The 12,708-nt window shown below is 42.2% G+C and overlaps 1 protein-coding gene across 1 annotated transcript in view; it reads left to right on the top strand.

Moving 5' to 3' along the window:
* The first annotated feature begins 8,084 nt into the window (after window positions 1–8,084).
* LOC143276510 (uncharacterized) overlaps window positions 8,085–12,708 on the top strand; it is a 71,946-nt gene continuing 67,322 nt past the window's right edge. The window contains exon 1 of the mRNA XM_076581053.1: window positions 8,085–8,247. The gene's annotated coding sequence lies outside the window, so the exon portion shown is untranslated. The remainder of the gene's footprint in view (window positions 8,248–12,708) is intronic.

The raw sequence follows: 12,708 nt of genomic DNA, 5'->3' as shown, positions 1-12,708 counted from the left end.
CTCCTTTTTTTTCTTTTTAAGAGGGGGATGGGATTGATCTGGAATCAAAATGTGAATGAGAATTGACTGCTGTAATTTATTCAAAGTGATTGATATACCCTCCCTCCCCCTCCCAAATATTACTTATTGTCCATATTGATGTTTGTTGTGTGCATGTCCAGATCATAAGACAGCTCATTCACTGCCACAAGTAGCCTAGATTTTTTTCCAGGTGTGTGTTTGATGGGTGTGGCACTCTGAGACAAATGTACAGGTAGCAAGCAAAGACACTGACCGATTCCTGTGGCACATATCTGCCACAATACACTTCCTACAGTAGATGACAGTCAGGCTGAGTTATTCACAGCAGCACAAAGGATGGAGATTTTGACATTTTTTTAATTGGCAGAAGAACAGATTTAAAGAGAGAAGATTGTGTCCATTACACAGGAAATTTGACAAAGAAGCAGAAACTTGTGGTGTTCACTTGAATCCAAATAGTTGTTTCCACCACCACCACCTCAAACATATATTGTAAGTGTGGCAGTTGGACCTCAGATGTGATAGTGGGTACTTTCAGTGGACTGTCAGTGCCAAAGGATACCAATAAGAATAATTATTAAGCAAGCTAGGTTGTTGCTTTTGCAAGTGTAGTGTAGACTTGATATTGTGTTTTGTTCTGTCATGAACTCTGACTGCACTGATATGTGTTGTTCTGTCATTATCTGTGACTGCACCGATGTGTGCTGTTCTGTCATTATCTGTGACTGCACCGATGTGTGCTGTTCTGTCATTATCTGTGACTGCACCTTAATGGAAAGGCTTACGATGAATCCTCCAGTCACGTCGGAATGTTACCTGGTTTGTTTGCTTTTCAGCAAGTTTCAAGCACAAGGCGATGGTGCTTAGTGATGTCAGTCTTTACTCACATGTGGTGAACAGACCGTGTCTCTCGAAATTAAATCACATGGTTTCTTTGTCTGCATCATGTGATGTGGTGAACAAACCGTGTCTCTCTGAATTAAATCACATGGTTTTGTCTGCATCATGTGATGTGGTTGACTTTTAACATTGGCATTTTCTCTCAGCAGTTGCAGGTTGAAAAGACACAAACTTGTCAGACAGTTAGTTATGAAGGCAACTTTTCCCATGACGGTGGGAACTGGGCGAGAGGTCACAACCATGAAACAGAAGAAATGCCCTTGGATTTATAGTTTTGATCCATTTTTTTCATCCATCAGATGTGGTACAGTGACTGGCTTAGGTAAGATCATTATCTCATGAAATTCAAGGTAAAATATAACATAGTGTACATAGACTTTTGCTTTTTAAAGCTTGTTGGTACAAGAGAAAGTCTGACATTCTATCTTTCTCAAACGTCATTCAGTGACTGGTCATGGGAACATGATTGTGAGAACCCCAAAGTCTAGGTCAGGATCCAAGTTCAAGGTTACAGCAGGGCATAATGGAAGATAAAAATGAATGATAAAGCTTGGGGTTTTCATCTAGTTTTCCTCAAACATTGTTCAGGGGTTGTCATGACTAAAACTTAAACCTTTTGTAAAGAGAGGTTCATTTTTCCAAAATGTCTTGCTGTAAGATGATCATCGTTGCAGTAACCTTTTTTCTTTCTGTTCCAGAATTCCTTATGATTCCTGTATTGAATGAAGTGGGCACCACTTGTGTGTGGTGAATGTATTGCCTCTATCTTTTTTTGTTTTGTTTTTAGTATTCTGTTACCGAAAGCCTAGGTTTTTTTTTGTTTTTTGTTTGTTGTTGTTTTTGTTTTATTTATTGTCTGTCCCATATTTTGTTGTTCTGGAGCAGCTTAGATAGGAGCTGATTATAGACCAGAATAGCTGCACATTTGTTTCACTGGTCACAGCATGAAGTTCTTGACAAAACAGAAGAGATTTATCTATCATGTTAATATACAAATCACACTTCTTTTCTTTTCTTTTTTTAACGCATAACACCTTCACCCCCACCTTCCCCCCCCCCTTTTTTTTGAAGGTATGGAGGCAAGGTTAGATCATTATCTCATGAAATTCAAGGTAAAATATAACATAGTGTACATAGACTTTTCTTTAACCAAGATGTTCACCTGCATGGACAAAGACTATATGGTATTTTCTTGATCTCTTAGCTTGCCTGTTTATCAAATAAGTGGAACACTTGAGACATGACAGTGTGTGGTGAGATGGTCGAGATTCCTGAATGTCCTCATGTGTCTTGAGGTGGATTTTTTTTTTCAGCATGCCAGGGTGCAGTGCTCTCTGTTCCTTGCTGGTGGCACACACGAGTCAATAAACTGTCATTTATCAAACCTACCTGTCTTCATGTTCATTTGCCTTCGTGTTGTGTCACAGTGGGGGACAAGGAGTGGAAGAGAGCATCTGTCTGTGCACCAACATGTCCACACACTCACACGTAAATTGCTGTGACAGTTTTGTTTTATGCTGCTAAATGTGTGAGAATACAGACCTGGATGAACGCTGACGGGGGAAACGAAGACACAGAAAACGTATATTTGAGGGAACACGGACCTGGGGGTATACATTTTTCGGGGAACTTAGACCTGGTTGAAATTTAACGAGGAACAGCGTCTTGGGGGGACGCATTGATTTCCCTGAGACGTACGTGTGTTGGTGCATGATACTTATTTAATCCACATTCGTTTGAATGGAAAACCTGACCGGCAGAAAGAGTTATAAACCTATGTAGGTATATGTATTTGTCTTTCTCGTTTGTTTGTGTTTTTTGGGGTTTTTTTTTGGTGCATTCATATTTCATGCCCCACCGCCCCCCTCCTCCACCCCCAAACCTATGAAGTCTACCCCCAACCCCTGTCAACCTCCCTCCTCCAACTCCCGCACCTTTTCTCCCGATTCTAAATGAGGCCAGCGAAGAGCAGATTTCGTTTGACTTGCAAAGGCTGCATACTGTTTGCTATCTGCTAGCCTTGCCAGCCGACTTTGCCGTTATAAACTAGGTGCTGTTTCGTAACACTTTGAATAGACAAGACGAGACATATTTATCTAATGAAACCCCACAGGAGAACATGACAGTAACGTCACTGCGAGTCATTCTGCTTGTGGTATGAGGTGAGAGGGAGAGTGTCAACATTTTATCTTCTATTATACCTACCTACCTACCTGCCAACCTGTAACTTTCACTTTCCACCCCCCCCCCCCCCTCTCCACGTACTAGCAACACTGACGTGCGACAAGTAGCCTTTATCTATACCTGTATGTCAGTTATTGTGATAATGAGAATGAAACATTTCTATGGCGCACTCCCCTGTTATAGTTTTAGATCTCCTTTCCAGAAAAAAAAGACCCCCCCCCCACCCCCCACCCCCCCAAAAAAAACCCCCAAAAACCACCAAAAAACAACAACAAAGGAACATGACGAAATAAATTCACACACACACGCACACACACGAGCACGTGCAAACGCACACGATCCAACGAGCGCGAAAACCTTTAAAAAACAACACACACACACAAAAAAAAAAACCAACAGCAACAAAAAAACAAACAAAAAAAACCCCTTCTCAACCTTTGATCAATCATGCCTATTTATTTTGTATCGCCTCAGCTATGTGCGTCAGCTACCCGAAGAACACACACACACACATGGAAATTTCACAATACCGGAGTGGTTTCTCTGTCCATTGGTCTGTAACAACCGTCACGTACTTTAGTGAAGTTTTTCGGAGGAGAAGGTTGGAGATTCTCGGAACAGGACCTAGGAGAGGTTATAGCTGATAAGGTCAGGCGTCCTTCCACAGTCACAGGGTCAGGGTGGGTGGGGGTTTACATTGCAGGTGGAAAAGAGTGACGGTGGAGGTGGCAAACTAGCAGTTGAACGTGGGACTGGCTTTGTGTGTGTGTGTGTGTGTGTGTGTGTGAGAGAGAGAGAGAGAGAGAGAGAGGATGGGGGAGGGGAGGGGGGTGGGGGTTCTAACATGGACAGTGGTGTGATCCAAACTCACGTCACCGCGATAAACGATGACGCATTATGCACCACAGACACACACACACACAGACAGCCACACACATACAGACACACAGACAGGTGTTTTTTTGTTTTTGTTTTTTTCAAAGCTGTGTCACAGCATTCGGACAAATCCATATAAGTTACACCACATCTTCAAGGCAGATGGCTGACCAGCAGCGTAAACCGACGGGTTTCGTTAGGCATTGAGTGTATGCGCGCACGCACGCACGTACACACACACACACACACACACACACACACACACATATATATATATATTTTGTTTACCTATCAGAGTGGATTTCTCCTGCAGTATTTGGCCAGCAGAAGACAACATTCTCATTGCCGTGGGTTCTTTTTCAATGCGCCAAGTGCGCGCTGTACAAGGGACCTCGGTTTATCGTCTCAACCGAATGACTAGACGCTCAGTTTGATTTTCCAGTCAAACTTGGGAGAAAGGGCGAGAGCGGGATTCGAACCCAGCCCCTCACGGACTCTGTATTGGCAGATACGCGTCTTAACTGTTCTGCCACCTAACTTTCAAACACACACACACACACACACACACACACACACACACACACACACACACACACATTCTCTCTCTACCTCTCTCTTTTACGAGTTTTGAGCCAACATAATGGTGAAACTCACACATACAAACACACATGCACACAAGCGCGCGTACGCATACACGCAAATACATGCACACAGAGAAACAACAACAACTCTCTCTCTCTCTCTCTGTCATAATGTGCGTGCGTGTGTGTGTGTGTGTGTGTGTGTGTGTGTGTGTGTGTGTGAAGTCACCACACACACACACACTCTCTGTCTCTCTCTGTGTCTCTCTCTGTGTGTGTCTCTCTCTCCCTCTCTGTTTTACGAACATGATTTACATTTTTACAAACTGATTTTTTTTTTAATAGAGAGAAGTATATCATTGGTCCAAATTGTTATTTTAAAATGATGACTTGATATGTATATCAGCCTTTTAAGTTTGAACAAGCTGTTGGTGCTTTTCTCTCTTCTCTTCTTCCTTTTCTCTTCTTTTATTGCTGTTGTCTTTTTCTTTCTCCTTATCTTTTCCCTCCAGTTCTTCTTTCTGCTTCGTTCGTTTTGTAATTACTGATTGAAACAACTTCTCCTCCTCCTCCTCCTTCTTCTTCTTTATTGCAAACTATTTACAAGAAAGTACTGATGAACTCGTTAGATGGACCGAACTAATCCACGTGTCTCTTCACCAACAAAAAAAAAAAAAAAAACAGACAAAAGAGGCAAAACATAATATATAACTTTCCTTCCATCCAAATTAAAGGTGAACCTATTGAACAGGTCAGTGATCATCAAGTTCTGGGCATCATGTTGACAACAGTCTCACTTGGAATCCTCACATAAATTCCCTTTGCAAAAAGACAGCCCAGAAAACCCATCAACTATCCAAAATCAAACATTTCCTTGACCTTCATTCACGGACATTATTTTTTTCAAGCGCATATCCAGTCTACAATAGATTATGCATCAAAACTGTGGGACTCCGCAAGTGCGAACACTATATGAAGCCATTACTGAATCTTCATAAACGGGGGCTCTAGTTGGTACTCCTTAAAAAGACTTCCCTTTTAGAATCAGACTATAAACAAGCGAATATTCTCCCACTAATCCGTAGATTAGAGTACAATAAAGGAATCATGATGCAAAAGATTATGACAGGTAATGCACCACCAACATTGACAGACAAATTTTCTGTAAATTCATTAAGGAACATCCCAATCCCAAGAACTGACTTATTCAAATCCAGTCTGGTTTACTCAGGCGCCACCCTATGGAACTCACTCCCAGAAACAATCAAGTTAAACAACACCATTGCCCAACCACCTTCAAAAATATTGCCTTTCCCACTTTATGCCATAATGTGTTATGTAAGTCGTTCATTTTAATGACACTGTTTGTCACATGTGTATAGTTGACTGAGAACCTCCCTCACCTTCCATCCCCCATTCTGGTCTGTGGTGCGGTGTGTGTTGTGTTTGTTTCTTTCATTTTGTTAATTTTTTCCTATGCATTTTACTAACACTATGCTGGTGCCTCTCTCTCTCTCTCTCTCTCTCTCTCTCTCTCTCTGTGTGTGTGTGTGTGTGTGTGTGTGTGTGTGTGTGTGTGTGTTCTTTTCTCTCTCTCTCTCTCTCTCTCTCTCTCTCTCTCTCTCTCTCTCTGTTATATACGTATATCTGCTGACACAATGCATTCATTTTATTTGGTATTGTGTAGTGTAGACCCTATTCAGGGCGGGGTCTGGATGTAAAGAAGCACACCAGCCCTTATCTATTTTATCCTGGAAATAGAGAATTTTGTTTTGTTTCGTCTTGTTTTGTCTGTGTGAGGGGATGGCAAACAGAAGTTTGTAACGTATCCTTTCCCCCCTCAATACAACATTCCTATTCGAGTTCTCTACCTCTTTCACGTGTTACGTCAACACAAAAGAACACATTGCATGCGCGTGCGCAAACACACACACACACACACACACACAAACGCGCGTTCCTGCGTGTTTTGTGTCCGGCTGGTACGCAATGCAATCAGGAGGTCAGAAAACCGAGAGGATTGGAGGATGCTGGTTGCCAGATCACCTGTGGCGCCCCAACGGTCCACAAGACTACGGGATAGGTGAGGTGAAGTGAAAGTGTTTTGGGAGTGATGGAAAGCACCATTTCAAGCTAACATTATTAGTGGTAGTGGTGTCGTCATTACGATCGTGACACCATCATCATCATCGTCATCATTATTTTCATTATTATTATTATTATTATTATTATTATTATTATCATTATCATCATTATTGCTATCATTATTGTTATAAAAAAATTATTATCGTTATTAGTTGTAGTAGTAGTAGTAGTTGTAGTAGTAGTAGTGGTACTAGTAGCAGCAACAGCAGCAGCAGCAACAACAACAACAACAGCAGCATCAGTAGTAGTAGTAGTAGTAGTAGTAGTGGCAGTAGCAGCAGCAGCAGCAGCAGCAGTAGTAGTAGTAGTAGTTGTAGTAATAGTCCTGAAATTAAAACAATTTTACCATCATTTTGAATTGTGCCCGAAAAAAACAACAACAAAAAAGCCCACACACACCAGCCCTGACCTGACAAGTAGACCAGTGTGTCAAACGATAGCGCGTTGATCCACAGCAGAGCATTGTGCGGAAAACGCGCTTCGCGGCAGACTAACCGACCGAAAAACAGACAGACAGACAGACAGACAGTGGGATGAAAAGCTTGACGATCTGACCGAGAAAGATAACGTCGAGTGTGTTTGCTATGAACAGCGGCTACTTTTCTCTCTCTCTCTTTTTTTTTTCTTCTTTTCTTTCTTCTTTTTCAAAACAGGGAAAGCTGGATTAGTGTTCCATATGGAAGAAACAAATTTGGTATATTATATTATGGTCCATGGTAATGATCGAGCTTTTCGATGCATTGCTAGGTACTTGTTACGTATTGATCTGAAGAGCCAGGTAGTAGAGTATCATTTGTAAGCCCCACCACCCCCACCCCCACCCTGTTCCCGATCTCTCTCGCCCCTGTGTGTGTGTGTGTGTGTGTGTGTGTGTGAGGGAGGGAGAGAGAGAGGGGAGGGGGGTTGGTGGATGCGAGAGAGCGAAGCGAGAGAGAGAGAGAGAGAGAGAGAGAGAGATAAAGGTGGTAGAGGCCAGGGACATAAAGGGTGGTGGGGTGGATGGTTGGGTGTGTGTGTGAGTGGTGAGGGCGGGGGGGGAATGGAGGGGAGGGCAGGGGGATTATGGGATGGGGGGAGGGGGGGGGGGGGGTTCCTCATGAGATCGAATCGATAGTCCAAAATACCAGTGACCTTATCTTTTGTAGCCAACAAAGGCAAAAAAAAAAAAGAAGAAAAAAAGCCATTCGAAGCGATAAGAGCGCTTCCCACCACCACTCCTACCCGACCACACCACACCCCCTCCCCCCCCCCCCCTTTTTTATTTTTATTTTTTACCTCTCCCCTTTCTTGCGACACTTGTTTTTATCTCACCCACTGCACATGCGCCATACTAGCGTCATGCTGATATCATTTTCCCGGGTACTTTCCTCACAACCCGGATAGCTTGGCTAACCACCCGACCTTGCTCGACCACTTCAGTCGCTTTAACGAAGCAGCAAGAGCGCGGACGTCTTTGTCTTCCACGGTCACGGAAACCGTGAAAACATCTGTACATTCCGAACACACCACTTAAAGGACGCCACATCAAAACCAGCCTACGGTAAAGTATTACTCTTGTTTGATCAAGTTATCCGCGTGTGTGTGTGTGTGTGTGTGTGTGGGGGGGGGGGGGGGGGTGCGGTGCGGGTGTGTGCTGATTATCTGGTTGTGGTTTTCCGCAATTCATCTTTATTCTTATCTTATCTATTATAATCAATGTGCAGTATAGTAGGCTATGTTTATGATTATATTCAAATAATGTTTCTTAATTCTTTCTGTTTTTACATTAAGAATACTATTTACTACCTGCAGTGTGTGGATGTATGTATGAAACGATGTGATATTTTTTACATTTGTATCTTCGTAATATTTGTTGGGGCTGTTGTTGGCTTTTACAGTTATGGTCCCCATGTTGTTTACTTGTCTATGTTGTGATAATGCACCTGACCAAATTTCTCCAGTTGGAGATAATAAAGTTATTCTTATCTTATCTTATTTGGACAGAAATAATCATGAAAATGACCTTTACTGAGAATCTGCATTTTGTGGCTGCGCGCTATAATGGCGTACTTATCTTATATATATATATATATATATATATATGGTAGGTATGGGTAATTGCGAACAATCCAGTCGAAGCGACTAGCTCAACGTGTGTACTGTAAAGATAACATGTCGAACTACAGTCAAACGTAGTTATTTTGTTTTTTGAAAGCTTTCTCCAACTGGTTACACCAGGAAAAGATCGTCTGTCATTCTTTTCAACGTTCTGTCGACGTTTAAAATGGCAGGGATGCCTGAGGGTAAATGCGAACGGGCAAGTCTAATTTGGAACGATTGCTTTGGGTCACTCACTCACTCACTCATTCCCTCGACCGCTGGGGTCGTTGGGGGGACATGAGGAAGATGTCATAGCTCGCCACGCCGTTCTGTTGGCAGCTGTATTGAGGAGATCTGGCATCGTCATTTTGGTCCATTCCTTGACGTTGTCGGACCAGCTCTTTCTCTGCCGCCCCCGTCTGCTCCCTCCCTCTACAGTCCCTTGCAGGATGGTTTTGGAGAGGGTGTTATGTCGTATGACGTGACCAAACCATGCCATCTTCCGTCGTTTTGACAGTCACCAGCAGTGGTTCTTGGGGCCCAACAAGGTTGCTGACCAGGTTCCGCACATAGTCATTGGTCTTGTGCTCCTTGTAGGAGATGTGTAGTAGTCTCCTCAAGCACTTGGTTTCGAATGCTTGGATTCTTCTTTCTGTTTCTGCCATCAGTGTCCATGTCTCACATCCATATAAGAGGATGGAGACCACCAGTGACTTGTAGAGCAGGAATTTTGTGTGGAATCTGATGTTACTCTTCTTGCTTTGGGTACATGTTGACAATTAGGACAGAAGCAGGTCTTGAACTCATTGGACATAACTTACTATTGGAACATCGCACCAGACTGGTGTATCGTTGGTTTTGATCACACACGCACACAAACATACATTTAAACACCCCCACACCCCACACCGCACTCAAACACACCCTTTTGAGTGTGCTCAGTGGCTGTGCAGCATCGTTCGCAAATAGACTCACGTCAAAATATCCCATGGTTTGATTGCAAACGACACAAAATTGCAGATACCTGTCAAAATTGACGCTCTGTTCAATCACCAATATGCTTTCTTAAATTCCCCCAGCACTGGCAACGCGCATTCAACATATCCGATCAAATCAACTATTTCAAACTGTGTCATAAGTTCAAGTCCTGCAACTTGCTTCCATCGTTTTTTAGGGTTTTGAGAGCACGTTTGTAACCTTGGTCGACAGTGATGCTCGAAGAGAAGAAAGAGCGCGGAAATAGTCAGAAATAGCTGATGTTTGACTGGTTCTTGGAAATGGCTATTCCTCAAAGTATTAGAAAAAGGTCGAAGCAGACGTGAAATTGTGAAATGCAACCGTTAAGAACGCTTCGAAGTGGGGTGGTATACGAATCGTTCGCAATTAGGCGCTGTTCGCAATTTACCCATAACTACCCTATATATATATATATATATATATATATGTATATGTGTATATATATACGTGTATGTATGTATGTGTGTGTGTGTGTGTGTGTGTGTGTAGGTAGAGAGAGAGAGAGAGAGAGAGAGAGAGTGTGTGTGTGTGTGTGTGTGGATATTTTGACGATGTTGATGTTATTTTTTTTTATATTGATTTTGTTGCTGTAACAGACGAAGCAATGGTTCTTCGGTTGTTGTTTTGGTGGACACATTTCAATCAATTAGACTGTTTTTGTTGTTATTACTGTTGCCGTTTATGTCTAGTTATCAGTCGCATGGATGTTATGGAAGATGATGGGGTCAAACGTAATTTTTTTTATATATACTTCTTCGTTTGTATCATTATAATATTTACTACGGCGAAATGTACATGTGCTATTTAGCTCCCATTTTTACCTTTTGACGTTATAATAGTGCCGATAAAAGGTGTTCAACACTTATTTGCAAGTTGATACTTACGGTCAAAACATAATCAGAGACGCGACACTTCCACTCTGGAACAAAGACATGAAATAGGAAGATTATACAGCTAGTATGTAAATGAAATATGATCAATTTGATCTGCCCTGGAACACCGCTACACGCCGCTGTTTTATCTCGAAAGCATTGTCGCCCAGGCCCACTAACTGACAATTTCACTGTCCTGCTGACACGCCTGTATACCCAAAAGTGTACCTGATGATGACGTGTTACGACACATACGGTGTATTTTCTCTGTTGTCACATTATTTCAGTTTGTCCTCGTGGACTCTGTTTCTAAACAATCTCTTTGTGTGTGTGTGTGTGTGTGTGTGTGTGTGTGTGTGTGTGTGTGTGTGTGTGTGTGTGTGTTGTGTGTGTGTGTGTGTGTGTGTGTGTGTGTGTGTGTGTGTGTGTGTGTGTGTGTGTGACTTCACCTGTCTGTCTGTCTGTGTCTGTCTCTCTCTCTCCCCCTCTCTTTTATTTGATTTCTAATAGAAAAAAAGTTAATGTGTAAGGAGAAGTTTGAAATAATGATGTGATGGTCGTACACAGTTTGTGAATATGTATGTATATATATATATATATATATATATATATATATATATATATTACAAATGAATGAAATATTCTATTCGGGAAAAAAGAAGAAGAAATAAACACATTACCCTTGTTTATAACATTGCCCTCATAGAAAGAAGTTAATTCAAACACACAAATCTTTTCCAACCCGCAGAAGTACCAAGAAACTATTTTTCCCCTTTCATCCATCCATGTGGCCGTCGAGCTTTGGAACACCCCTTCCATGTGTATGTCTGTAATGTCAGTCAGATGTGATTTACCGCCTTTCAGTTTGTTACTCTTTTCTCTGACGGGCGCAACAGCCGAGTGGTTAAAGTGTTGGACTTTCAATTTGAGGGTCCCGGGTTCGAATCTCGGTAACGGCGCTTGGTGGGTAAAGGGTGGAGAGTTTTCCGATCTCCCAGGTCAACATATTGTGCAGACCTGCTTGTGCTTGAACCCCCTTCGTGTGTATACGCAAGCAGAAAATCAAATACGGACGTTAAAGATCCTGTAATCCATGTCAGCGTTCGGTGAGTTATGGAAATAAAAACATACGCAGTATGCACACCCACGAAAACGGAGTATGGCTGCCTACATGGCGGGGTGAAAACAGTCATACACGTAAAACCCCACTCGTGTTCATACGAGTGAACGTGGGAGTTGCAGCCCACGAACGAAGAAGAAGACTCTTTTCTCTATACAGAACTGATTTTTTTTTTTTCTGAAGTAAAACTTATTTCTTAATCCAAATCGCCGTGTTTTTCAGTTGTTCTCTCTTTCTTTTTTCCTTCGCTATTGTGTCTGCTTTGCTTGGACAGGTGTTCTGGTACCGTAAACTGAAATTCGGTGGTTGGGATATCCTTTATTCTCTTTCCGCCATGGCCTGATAAAACACACCGTTCTTCAGTACCGCAGTGATTCCTTCATTGATGCCGTTGACGTGACCAGCGTCTTTGAGCAGGTGGCTGTCATATTTCCAGAACTCATTACTTTCGATGTGATTTCCGAACATAATCTCACATGTTATCATCATTGAGTGGTCTGTTGTTTATCCATATTAAAAATGTCCACTTCTAGTGCACGATGAATTAAACATTCAGACAAACAGGGGAAAAAAAATAATGCATTTAGCTGCGACAAATTTTGACCGTTCCAAACACACACACACACACACACACACACACATGCGAAAGTCGATCGCGTGTGAAGGAGGAAAAAGCACCCCGGACAATTTGTGCCGCTCCAAACACCACCAGTTCACACCAACACAAAAGAGAACCAAGGACATTAAAATTCGTTATCCCGGTTGAGGCATGGGTGATAGAAAATGATATCATTGGTATTATGCACTATAATAAAACGTAAACAACAATTGAAATAACGGGATTGGTGGTAAACAACAACAACAACAAAACATACAGATGAAAAATCTTTATATCGTCCTGTAATCTTTCCTG

Source organism: Babylonia areolata, chromosome 2 (genome assembly GCF_041734735.1).
Source record: "Babylonia areolata isolate BAREFJ2019XMU chromosome 2, ASM4173473v1, whole genome shotgun sequence".
Lineage (NCBI taxonomy): Eukaryota > Metazoa > Mollusca > Gastropoda > Neogastropoda > Buccinidae > Babylonia > Babylonia areolata.
The sequence above is the reverse complement of the archived record's forward strand: the minus strand, read 5'-3'. Positions and strand labels throughout refer to the sequence as shown.